Genomic DNA, 12,131 nt, shown 5'->3' with positions numbered 1-12,131 from the left:
TGCATAGATCTGGGAACTGGCTTAAAAATTTAATTAATTGGTCACAAATACAGCCCTAAATTAGTAAATAAAACATGCAATAATATTACAATTAGAACAGAACACCTTATTTATTACTATTTATCAATAAATACAACAACTCTTCTTAAGTCTATGAAAAAATTCTGGTCTGTTTCTATTTAGGACAGCACAGTGGTTTAGTGGTTAGCACTTCTGCCTCACAGCACTGGGGTCATAAGTTCAATTCCCAACCCTGGCCTTATGTGTGTGGAGTTTGGTTGTTCTCCCCATGTTGGCATGGGTTTCCTCTGGGTGCTCCGGTTTCCTCCCAGACTTCAAAAACATACTGATAGGTTAATTAGCTACTATCAAATTGACCCTAGTCTCTCTGTGTGTGTGTTAAGAAATTTAGACTGTAAGCTCCAATGGGGCAGGGACTGGTGTGAGTGAATTCTCTGTACAGCGCTGCGGAATAAGTGTCGCTATATCAATAAATGGGGATGATTATATACAAACACATGCTATGCCCTATTAGTTAATCAATAATTACCGCTATATAGAGAGTATATATACTGTTAACGATTGTTTGTACAATTTCAGAATGACGTTACAATAATTGCATGTAGGACCGCAGTAGAGTACTGGGGATAGGATTTTCTCACATCACCCACACACGCTATTAAAAAGCTTAGACAACTAAAGTGTACTTTACACACAAAACAGCTGTGCGGATCCTTAATTGTAAAGCTTTATGGTTAAATAACATGCTTTATACTACAACATTATCTCTTACTTCCTTGAGGGCAGACAGACTGTTTATTGAGAAACCCAAGATTATGTTCTATGTATACTGAGGTATAAACTCTAAAACCAGCACATTGGAAATCAGTGTTTAAAAGACACTTGACCCCTCACAGCCCCACTGGATTACCTTAGACGTCATATTCTTATTGCACACCACTGATTACCACTGACACTTTTATTTCTTTTAATTCCATTACATTCTATTATTTTACTTCTCTTTACTGAAATTCTTTTACTCTGACATTATTTTTAGCAGATTGATCATTTACATTTCTGTATTATTTATATAATTATATATGTATTTTTGCTATTTTTATTACCATCCAATCCCCATTACTCAAACAGAAAGAATTGCGGCTTTAGCGCTTCACCCGGTGTGCAGCCCAATACGTAATAAAAGTTCCCACCAACACTCAGAATTGTACACAAAAGAATAATAATACATACTGTGGCAGAGGCCCGCTACTGCAGAAGCACACGCGTACAACTTCTTCCTTTTTATGGTTCTTTATTGTCAGGATGGTAATAATGTTTTGACACCGTATACTTGCACAGCAATTATGGAGACCCTCAACGCTTACTATACATAGTCCAGCTCTCTGTCCAGATCAGCCAGCTAGCCCAGCGTTGATCTCCCTGAACAATGAAACAAGCAGGGTTTTATACCTGACCCTCCTCCCACAGGCCTAGCTTGATGGACAGGTGACACACCCACCTTCTCTTTAAAAGGAAACGCCCATCCTTGGCTCTGTTTAGACTATCAGACCCACCCTGTCTGTTTGCTGAGAGGAAGCAGCTTTTAAATCATGTAAGTAAACCAATTTTAAACTACACATATGTTTTTACCTGGTTTAATCTCCAACTAGGTACATAACTGTGCCAATGTTTTACTCTACTTCCCTGCTTTCTCTGCATATTGCCAGCTAAATGCCTCCTTTCGTTACATATCCCTCCCCCTAGCGTCTCCAAGTAGGGGGACGTGGAATTCACGAGGAGCGCATATTTTCGTGACAACGCATCTGCATTTTTGTGTAGAACTTTTGTGTAGAATCCCAGGCCTATGTTCTACTGAGAACTTGAAAGGTTGTAGTGCCAAGAACCAGCGGGTTACCTTGGCATTTACCTCCTGGTTGTTCTGCATCCACCTTAATGGTGCATGGTCTGTTATTAGGGTGAACTCTCTGCCTAGGAGATAATAGCGCAGAGCTTCTGTAGCCTATTTTATGGCGAGACATTCTTTCTCCACAGTGGCATATTTTTGTTCCCTTGGAAGCAACTTACGACTTAGGTACAGGACAGGATTTTCTACTCCATTCTTCTCCTGTGACAAGACTGCACTTAAGCCAACACCAGAAGCATCAGTTTGGAGGAAGAACCTCCAGGTAAAATCTGGTGCTTGTAGAACTGGAGAGGAACAAAGAGCTAACCGAAGATCAGACCAGGCGGTTTCTGCAGAGTCAGACCAGGTTAATCTATCTGGACAACTTTTTTTTAACATGTCCGTAAGTGGAGCAGCTCTAGTGGCGAAGTGGCTTACAAACCGCCTGTAGTAACCTACTAAGCCTAAAAAGGTTCTTAACTGTGACTTTTTCTCTGGTCATGTCCAATTTTTGACTGCCTCCACTTTGTCTAGCTGGGGTTTTACATGCCCTCGACCAACAATGTACCCCAAATATTTGGCTTCTCTCATGGCTATGGCACATTTCTCTGGGTTAGCTGTTAACCCTGCGGACTGTAATGAAGCTAAGACCGCCTCAACTTTGGCTAAATGTGATCCCTAGTCTGGGGTATAAATCACTATATCGTCCAAGTAAGCAGCTGCATAAGCTGTGTGAGGTCATAGCAATTTATTCATAGCCCTTTGGAAGGTGGCAGGTGCCCCAAGCAACCCAAAGGGTAGGACTTTATATTGATAGAGACCATCAGGGGTGGAAAATGCAGTCTTTGGCTTGGCCGTGAAAGTCAGGGGAACTTGCCAATAACCCTTTGTTAACAAGGATTGTTAAATAATTGCTGCCAGCAAGATTTTCCACTAGTTCATCCACACGTGGCATCGGATAGGCATCAAACTGCGACATGCTGTTTAGGCGCCTAAAGTCATTCCAGAACCTAATTGTCCCATTGGGTTTCGGGACAAGCACAATGGGACTATTCCATTCACTAGTGGACTCTTCAATTACATCTAACTGGAGTATCTTCTCGACCTCCTTTCTCAAGTCCACCCGTCTGGCTTCTGGAATACGATATGGCTTCTGCTTGACAATGACTCCTGTCGCAGTGACAATGTTGTGTTCGATTAAGGTAGTGCGCCCAGGAATGGAAGAGAAGACATCCCTGTTCCGGCGAATCATTTCTTCAGTCTGTTGTCTCTACTGAATGGACAAAGCTGGCTCTATGGGCACTTCAGACTTTTCAATGGCAGTACTCACTACCTGAGGAGAGGTTTCCTCATCATGCCAGGGTTTAAGGAGGTTCACATGATATATTTGCTCCTCCCTTCTCCTACCTAACTGGTGGATTCTGTAATTAACAGGACCGACAGCCTCTAGAACTTCATATGGACCCTGCCAGTGGGCGAAAAGTTTGCTTTCCTGGGTAGGAACCAGGACTAGGACCTTGTCCCCAGGCTTAAAAGATCGAGCAACAGCACTTTTGTCATAACTTTTTTCTGTCGTTCCTGAGCCTCTTTTACATGTTGCTGCACAATGGGCCCTTTCTTTCCTAGCCTCTCATACATTTGGGACACAAATTGTACCAGATTTTGTTCCCTGGGACCTTGCTGCTCCCACCCTTCTTTTAACATATCCAAGATACCCCTGGGCTGTCTCCCAAACAATAACTTAAAAGGGACTAAACCCTGTTGAAGCTTGAGGTACCTCACGGATGGCAAACATCAAATAGGGAATAAGAGTATCCCAATCTTTTTTCTCTTCAGCCACTGCTTTCCTGAGCATGTGCTTTAATGTGCGGTTAAAGCGTTCCACCAAGCCATCTGTTTGTGGATGGTATACAGAGGTGTGAAGCGCCGTAACCCATAGCAACTGGCACATGTTTAGATATGAATGGAGTACCTTGGTCTGTGAGAATTTCTTTGGGTATTCCCAAGCATGTAAACATCAATACTGTCACTCACCGGACCGTGAGTGCCTCTTCCCGGACATTTAGGAACCGTGGTCGTCCTCCATCCTGAGGGTCTGCGCATGCGCAGCCCTTTCCTATACTTCAGTGTATGTCCCTTTAACTCAATTGGCAGATCAGGCAACACTCCCTATATTAAGCACCTGTGGTCAACACCACGTGGCCTGATCTTGGAGTCTCATTCCCCATGAGTCTCTGAAGGTGTTCCTATGTTTCCTCGTGTATTCAGCGCTGCTGATTCCTGTGGTTTCCAAACCACTTCTACCTCTGTGGTTTCCAAACCACTTCTACTACTGTGGTTTCCATACCACTTCTACCATCAACTGTATCATCGTGACTGTTTGCTGATTCCTATCCGCTGCCTCCGTGCACTACAGTCTTCCATACCACTTCTACCATCAACTGTATCATCGTGACTGTTTGCTGATTCCTATCCGCTGCCTCCGTGCACTACAGTCTTCTATACCACTTCAACGCTATCATATTCCATTGTAACTGTTTGCTGATTACTACCCGCTGCCTCCGTGCACTACAGCCTTCTCTCCACATCCACTCACCTGTTCATCATCAAGTCGGTGAGCTGATTCCTATCCGCTGCCTCCGTGCACTACAGTCTCCAGCTTGCAACTCGCCTGTGTTCACCATCGTGACTGTTAGCTGATTCCTATCCGCTGCCTCTGTGCACTACAGCCTTCAGCTTGCAACTCGCCTGTGTTCACCATCGTGACTGTTAGCTGATTCCTATCCGCTGCTCCTGTGCACCTCAGCCTCATCTCATCTCTCCTGTGTTTCCTCGAGACTGCTGCTATTATTACCATCTGCTTCTCTTCGTGATCAACAGCTCCTGGTCTACTCTGCTCTCCCGTGTTCCATCGCTATTGGTACCTGTTGGTTGCTTCTGGTTACCTCCGTGTGTCCGCAGAGCCCTGCTGCTGCTGTCAGCGCTATCGTCCACCCGCTGCTGATCCGCACTCCACGCCTTCCTGTGTCCTGCTGGTCTCTACCCTCCTGTCAGCATTGGATTCGTATCTCATCAACTACTCCTCTGCTGATCATCTCCATTCTCCTGGGTCCTCCATGAGTCCAGTTCCACGTTCTACTGATTCCTGTGGATTCGTGTTCCTGTTGGTCTACTTACCTGTGCGCTGCACCTACTAGACTCTTTCTCCAGGGACTTCTTATCCTGCCGGCCTCCTGCCGCTCAGGTATCGCTGCACTCCTATCTGACTGTCTACTTCTGAACCACGGTATGCATACTTCTCATTGACTGTGCTGGTGTGTTGCATACCTTGCTGGACTGTGTTGGTTCTCCTCTGGAGTTTGCTATCCGCTGAGTCTATTGCCATCATTGACTGTGTTATCTTGTGCCGGATTACTTCAAGAGACTTTCTATATTTGCAGACTGTTCAGTCATTTATATATATTGTGCATATTATTGTGGATCGTGTTTAAGGTGCCCGTGTACATCCTGTGTTGCAGTCTCTCCCCGTACACCTCCTCACATATATATTCAGTGGTACAACTTGCTGAAGGCAGACCACTGATCCCTGTTTCCTGTATCACCTGTTCCAGTATCCTCTCACATAGCAGTGGTACAACTTGCTACCGCAGACCACTGACTACCCGGATACCTCCACTTGGATTCCATTCCTTCACTCAGACAGCGGTACAACTTGCTCTCCGCAGACCGCTGACTCTCATCACCTCCTCGTTGCTGTTGGATATTCCTCCTCACTATAGCAGTGGTACAACTTGCTATCGCAGACCACTGACTACCTTCACGTGTCCTTGTCCATACAGTTCCTCGTGTATTTATACCTCCATATTACCAGTGCTGCTAGTCATAGACTTTCCTGAGCATCTCATCATCTACTATTGCCTGTTCCGTGATCACCCTGCTACCAGTACTCTATTACCATCTACGTTGCTCTGGTAAGCCTACCACCTGGTGATCCCTGGGTAAAGACTCCTAGTGCCCGTGACAGTAAGATCAGGCCATGACAGACCCAGATACGGAACCTACAGCCAAGGAGATGCTGCAGCATCTGGTCAGCCGTGTGGAGCAACAGGATGCCCGCCAACAGCTGTTACTTCAGTGTTATCAGTCATTAACCTCCCAAGGAACATCGGGACAGACTGTGACAGCTACTCCTGAGGCTCCTGTGCTTTCCTCCGTTTCCCCAGTGCCATCCCAGGTGTCTACAGCTTCCACGCTTCACCTGCCTACTCCGTCAAAGTACGATGGAGACCCCAAAACTTGTAGGGGTTTCCTGAACCAATGTTCAGTCCATTTTGAGCTCCAACCTCAAAATTTTTCTACCCATCGTTCCAGAGTGGCCTATCTTATCTCTTTGTTTTCAGGACAAGCCCTGGCTTGGGTCTCCCCTCTGTGGGAAAGAAATGATCCAATATTACAAGATAGTGCCAAATTCATTTCTACATTCCGAAGTGTGTTCGATGAACCAGGTCGTGTGACCTCCGCTGCTTCCAGCATCCTCCGCCTACGACAAGGATCTCATACAGTAGGCCAGTACGTCATTCAATTTAGGATCTTAGCCTCTGAACTTCAGTGGAATACTGAAGCCCTAGTTGCCGCCTTCTGGCAGGGGCTCTCCGATAAAATTAAAGATGCACTGACTACTCAAGAGCTTCCTTCATCACTTGAAGATTTGATCTCTCTATGCCATCGTGTTGATATGAGATTTCGTGAAAGAGAGGCTGAGAAAACAACTTCTGCTAAAGCACCTCTTCGTTCTAACCCTCAATTTCGTCCAGTTTCACCCTCTGTGATTCCCATGGAGATAGGACGTTCCAAATTATCTTCCGAGGAGAGAAAACGAAGAGTAAAGAATAGACTCTGTATCTATTGTGCTGATTCCACTCATATTCTCAGCTCTTGCCCTAAGAGATCGGGAAATGCCAGACCCTAACTAGTTCTGGAGAGGTGAAGTTAGGGTCCCTGGAGTCCTCTCCATCTTCCTTGAAATCTAAAGTCTGCGCTTTTGATGTTACGATTTCCTGTGCTACCAAAACCTTTGAGTCACAGGCATTGATTGATTCCGGAGCAGCAGGAAATTTTATTTCCAAATCATTAGTAAATCAATGGTCTCTACCAGTGATCACCTTAAAAACACCCATTACTGTGACGGCTATCGATGGATCACGTCTCATCAATGGTCTCATCACCCAGAGTACGTCTCCAGTAACACTTCAGCTTGGTGCCCTGCATCATGAAGAAATATCGTTTTTAATCCTTCCTGTTACGACAAGTCCGATTGTCTTAGGCCTTCCATGGCTTCAGTGTCACTCTCCCCAGATTGACTGGCGCACCCCTCAAGTCTCGTCTTGGGGGCCTGAATGTCACCATCGTTGCCTTTCCCAAGTTATTCCTCTCAAAGTACAGCAATCTTCCATCTCATCTAACTCACCGGGACTCCCTCCTCAATATGCTTCATTTACTGATGTGTTTGATAAAGCTCAGTCTGAACGTCTTCCTCCTCATCGTTCTTGGGATTGTCCGATCGACCTTCTACCTGGCAAGACTCCCCCCAGGGGCCGGGTCTATCCACTTTCGTTACCTGAAACTCAAGCCACATCTGAGTACATACAGGAGAACCTCCAGCGTGGGTTTATTCGACCTTCCACCTCTCCCGCTGGAGCTGGGTTCTTCTTCGTCAAAAAGAAGGATGGATCATTACGCCCTTGCATAGATTTTCGTGGACTCAATGCCATTACTATCAAGAATCGGTACCCCATTCCGCTGATCACTGAGCTATTCGATCGCATCAAGGGAGCCCGTATTTTTACTAAGCTGGATCTTCGTGGTGCCTACAATTTAATCAGAATCCGTTCCGGTGACGAATGGAAGACAGCGTTTAACACCAGAGACGGGCATTACGAATATCTGGTAATGCCTTTCGGGCTGTGTAATGCCCCCGCTGTTTTTCAAGGCTTCATCAATGAGATCTTTCGGGACTTATTATATGTATGTGTCGTCGTCTATCTGGACGACATATTGATCTTTTCTCAGGACCTGCCTTCTCACCACCAACATGTGGCAGAAGTCCTCTCCAGGCTACGAAAAAATTCATTGTTCTGTAAATTAGAAAAATGTTCATTCGAATTGCCCCAGATTCCATTCTTGGGGTATATAGTTTCCGGAGTTGGCCTGAAGATGGATCCAGACAAGGTGAATGCTGTACTACATTGGCCTCAGCCAACTACTCTTCGTGCTATCCAGCGTTTTTTAGGTTTTGCCAATTACTATAGACGCTTCATTCAAGACTTTTCTTCCATTGCATCTCCTATTGTGGCCCTGACTCGGAAAGGGGCTAATCCTAAGCAATGGTCGCCTGAGGCTCTTCAAGCCTTTCAAACACTCAAAGAGTCCTTCTCTTCGGCTCCAATCCTTCGACAGCCTGATGTGACACTCCCCTTCTTTCTAGAAGTAGATGCCTCTAATGTGGGCTTGGGAGCCATTCTCTCCCAACGCTCTGAACAGCAAAAATTCCATCCTTGTGCCTTCTATTCTCGGGGTCTTCTGCCCGCAGAGAAGAATTATACTATCGGGGACAAGGAGTTACTGGCTATCAAAGCGGCATTAGAGGAGTGGAGATATTTATTGGAAGGAGCTCGCCATCCGGATACGATCTTCACGGATCATAAGAACTTGTCATATCTTCAGTCTGCCCAATGCTTGAACCCTCGTCAAGCAAGATGGTCTCTTTTCTTTTCCCGTTTTGAATTAATAATAACCTTCAAACCAGCTGCCAAGAAAAAAAAAGCTGACGCTTTATCTAGAGCTTTTGTGACGTCCTCTGATATAGAAGAGGTTTCCAACCATACCATTCTAGACCCCAAATGTATCTCACTGGCTGCTTCATCCACCAAAACGCTACCATTTGGGAAGACCCTCGTGCCTCCTACTCTAAGGAGGAAAATCCTTTCGTGGTTCCATGCCTCTCGCTTTTCTGGACACGCCGGTGAACACAAGACCTTTGAGATTCTCTCTCGAAGTTACTGGTGGCCTTCAATGAGGAGAGACGTCAAAGAGTTCATTGCTTCCTGTGAATTATGTTCCCAATTCAAATCCTCCCGCAGAACTCCAGCAGGGTTGCTGCGACCACTACCCATTCCGTCCAAACCGTGGACCCATATTAGTATGGATTTCGTTACTGATTTACCATCTAGTAAGAATCATAACACTATTTGGGTGGTGGTGGACCGATTTTCGAAGATGGCTCATTTCGTCCCTCTGTCTGGTTTGCCTTCTTCGTCTATCCTGGCTGAACATTTCATTAAAGAGATCTTCCGCATCCATGGATGTCCGTCTGAGATTGTGTCAGATAGAGGAGTACAATTCGTTTCCAGATTCTGGCGAGCCCTTTGTAAAACCTTGGGCATACGATTAGCACTCTCATCGTCTTACCATCCGCAATCTAACGGACAAACTGAACGTGTCAATCAAGATCTTGAGACTTTTATAAGGATGTTCTCTTCAGCCAATCAAGACAACTGGGTAGAGTTGCTTCCTTGGGCTGAATTCGCCCATAACAACATGTACCATGAGTCATCATCCAAAACTCCATTTTTTGTGGTTTACGGTCACCATCCGTCTTTTCCGGAATTTCCTGCCCTCCCGCCCACCCAAGTCCCTGCGGTGGAGACTGCTTGTCAGACCTTTAAAAATATCTGGTCTCAGGTCAAAACCTGTTTAAAGAAGACATCTATCAAATATAAATCTTTCGCAGATAAGAAGAGGCGGGCTATTCCACCACTAAAAATTGGAGATCGTGTCTGGTTATCTACTAAAAACATTCGTTTGAGGGTTCCATCTATGAAATTCGCCCCTCGTTTTATTGGTCCATATAGGATCATTCAAGTAATCAATCCAGTATGTGTGAAACTTCTTCTTCCTAAGAATCTTCGGATTTCTAATGCCTTCCATGTGTCTTTACTCAAACCTCTTATTATCAACCGTTTCTCAAATCCTCCCTCAGCTCCGCAGCCAGTTCAAGTTCATCAGGAGGAGGATTTCGAAATTACTGAGGTACTAGACGCAAAAATTTTGCGAGGAGTCCTCCGTTTCCTCGTTCATTGGAAGGGCTTTGGTCCTGAGGAGCGCTCTTGGATCAAAGCTGAAGATCTTAATGCTCCTGCCCTTTTGAAGAGGTTTTATTCCAAAAATCCGGACAAGCCCGGTTCCAGGCGTTCTGTGCCCACCTTTAAAAGGGGGGGTACTGTCACTCACCGGACCGTGAGTGCCTCTTCCCGGACATTTAGGAACCGTGGTCGTCCTCCATCCTGAGGGTCTGCGCATGCGCAGCCCTTTCCTATACTTCAGTGTATGTCCCTTTAACTCAATTGGCAGATCAGGCAACACTCCCTATATTAAGCACCTGTGGTCAACACCACGTGGCCTGATCTTGGAGTCTCATTCCCCATGAGTCTCTGAAGGTGTTCCTATGTTTCCTCGTGTATTCAGCGCTGCTGATTCCTGTGGTTTCCAAACCACTTCTACCTCTGTGGTTTCCAAACCACTTCTACTACTGTGGTTTCCATACCACTTCTACCATCAACTGTATCATCGTGACTGTTTGCTGATTCCTATCCGCTGCCTCCGTGCACTACAGTCTTCCATACCACTTCTACCATCGACTGTATCATCGTGACTGTTTGCTGATTCCTATCCGCTGCCTCCGTGCACTACAGTCTTCTATACCACTTCAACGCTATCATATTCCATTGTAACTGTTTGCTGATTACTACCCGCTGCCTCCGTGCACTACAGCCTTCTCTCCACATCCACTCACCTGTTCATCATCAAGTCGGTGAGCTGATTCCTATCCGCTGCCTCCGTGCACTACAGTCTCCAGCTTGCAACTCGCCTGTGTTCACCATCGTGACTGTTAGCTGATTCCTATCCGCTGCCTCTGTGCACTACAGCCTTCAGCTTGCAACTCGCCTGTGTTCACCATCGTGACTGTTAGCTGATTCCTATCCGCTGCTCCTGTGCACCTCAGCCTCATCTCATCTCTCCTGTGTTTCCTCGAGACTGCTGCTATTATTACCATCTGCTTCTCTTCGTGATCAACAGCTCCTGGTCTACTCTGCTCTCCCGTGTTCCATCGCTATTGGTACCTGTTGGTTGCTTCTGGTTACCTCCGTGTGTCCGCAGAGCCCTGCTGCTGCTGTCAGCGCTATCGTCCACCCGCTGCTGATCCGCACTCCACGCCTTCCTGTGTCCTGCTGGTCTCTACCCTCCTGTCAGCATTGGATTCGTATCTCATCAACTACTCCTCTGCTGATCATCTCCATTCTCCTGGGTCCTCCATGAGTCCAGTTCCACGTTCTACTGATTCCTGTGGATTCGTGTTCCTGTTGGTCTACTTACCTGTGCGCTGCACCTACTAGACTCTTTCTCCAGGGACTTCTTATCCTGCCGGCCTCCTGCCGCTCAGGTATCGCTGCACTCCTATCTGACTGTCTACTTCTGAACCACGGTATGCATACTTCTCATTGACTGTGCTGGTGGGTTGCATACCTTGCTGGACTGTGTTGGTTCTCCTCTGGAGTTTGCTATCCGCTGAGTCTATTGCCATCATTGACTGTGTTATCTTGTGCTGGATTACTTCAAGAGACTTTCTATATTTGCAGACTGTTCAGTCATTTATATATATTGTGCATATTATTGTGGATCGTGTTTAAGGTGCCCGTGTACATCCTGTGTTGCAGTCTCTCCCCGTACACCTCCTCACATATATATTCAGTGGTACAACTTGCTGAAGGCAGACCACTGATCCCTGTTTCCTGTATCACATGTTCCAGTATCCTCTCACATAGCAGTGGTACAACTTGCTACCGCAGACCACTGACTACCCGGATACCTCCACTTGGATTCCATTCCTTCACTCAGACAGCGGTACAACTTGCTCTCCGCAGACCGCTGACTCTCATCACCTCCTCGTTGCTGTTGGACATTCCTCCTCACTATAGCAGTGGTACAACTTGCTATCGCAGACCACTGACTACCTTCACGTGTCCTTGTCCATACAGTTCCTCGTGTATTTATACCTCCATATTACCAGTGCTGCTAGTCATAGACTTTCCTGAGCATCTCATCATCTACTATTGCCTGTTCCGTGATCACCCTGCTACCAGAGTACTCTATTACCATCTACGTTGCTCTG

Source organism: Mixophyes fleayi, chromosome 2 (genome assembly GCF_038048845.1).
Source record: "Mixophyes fleayi isolate aMixFle1 chromosome 2, aMixFle1.hap1, whole genome shotgun sequence".
Lineage (NCBI taxonomy): Eukaryota > Metazoa > Chordata > Amphibia > Anura > Limnodynastidae > Mixophyes > Mixophyes fleayi.
Note: the sequence above shows the minus strand (reverse complement) of the source record.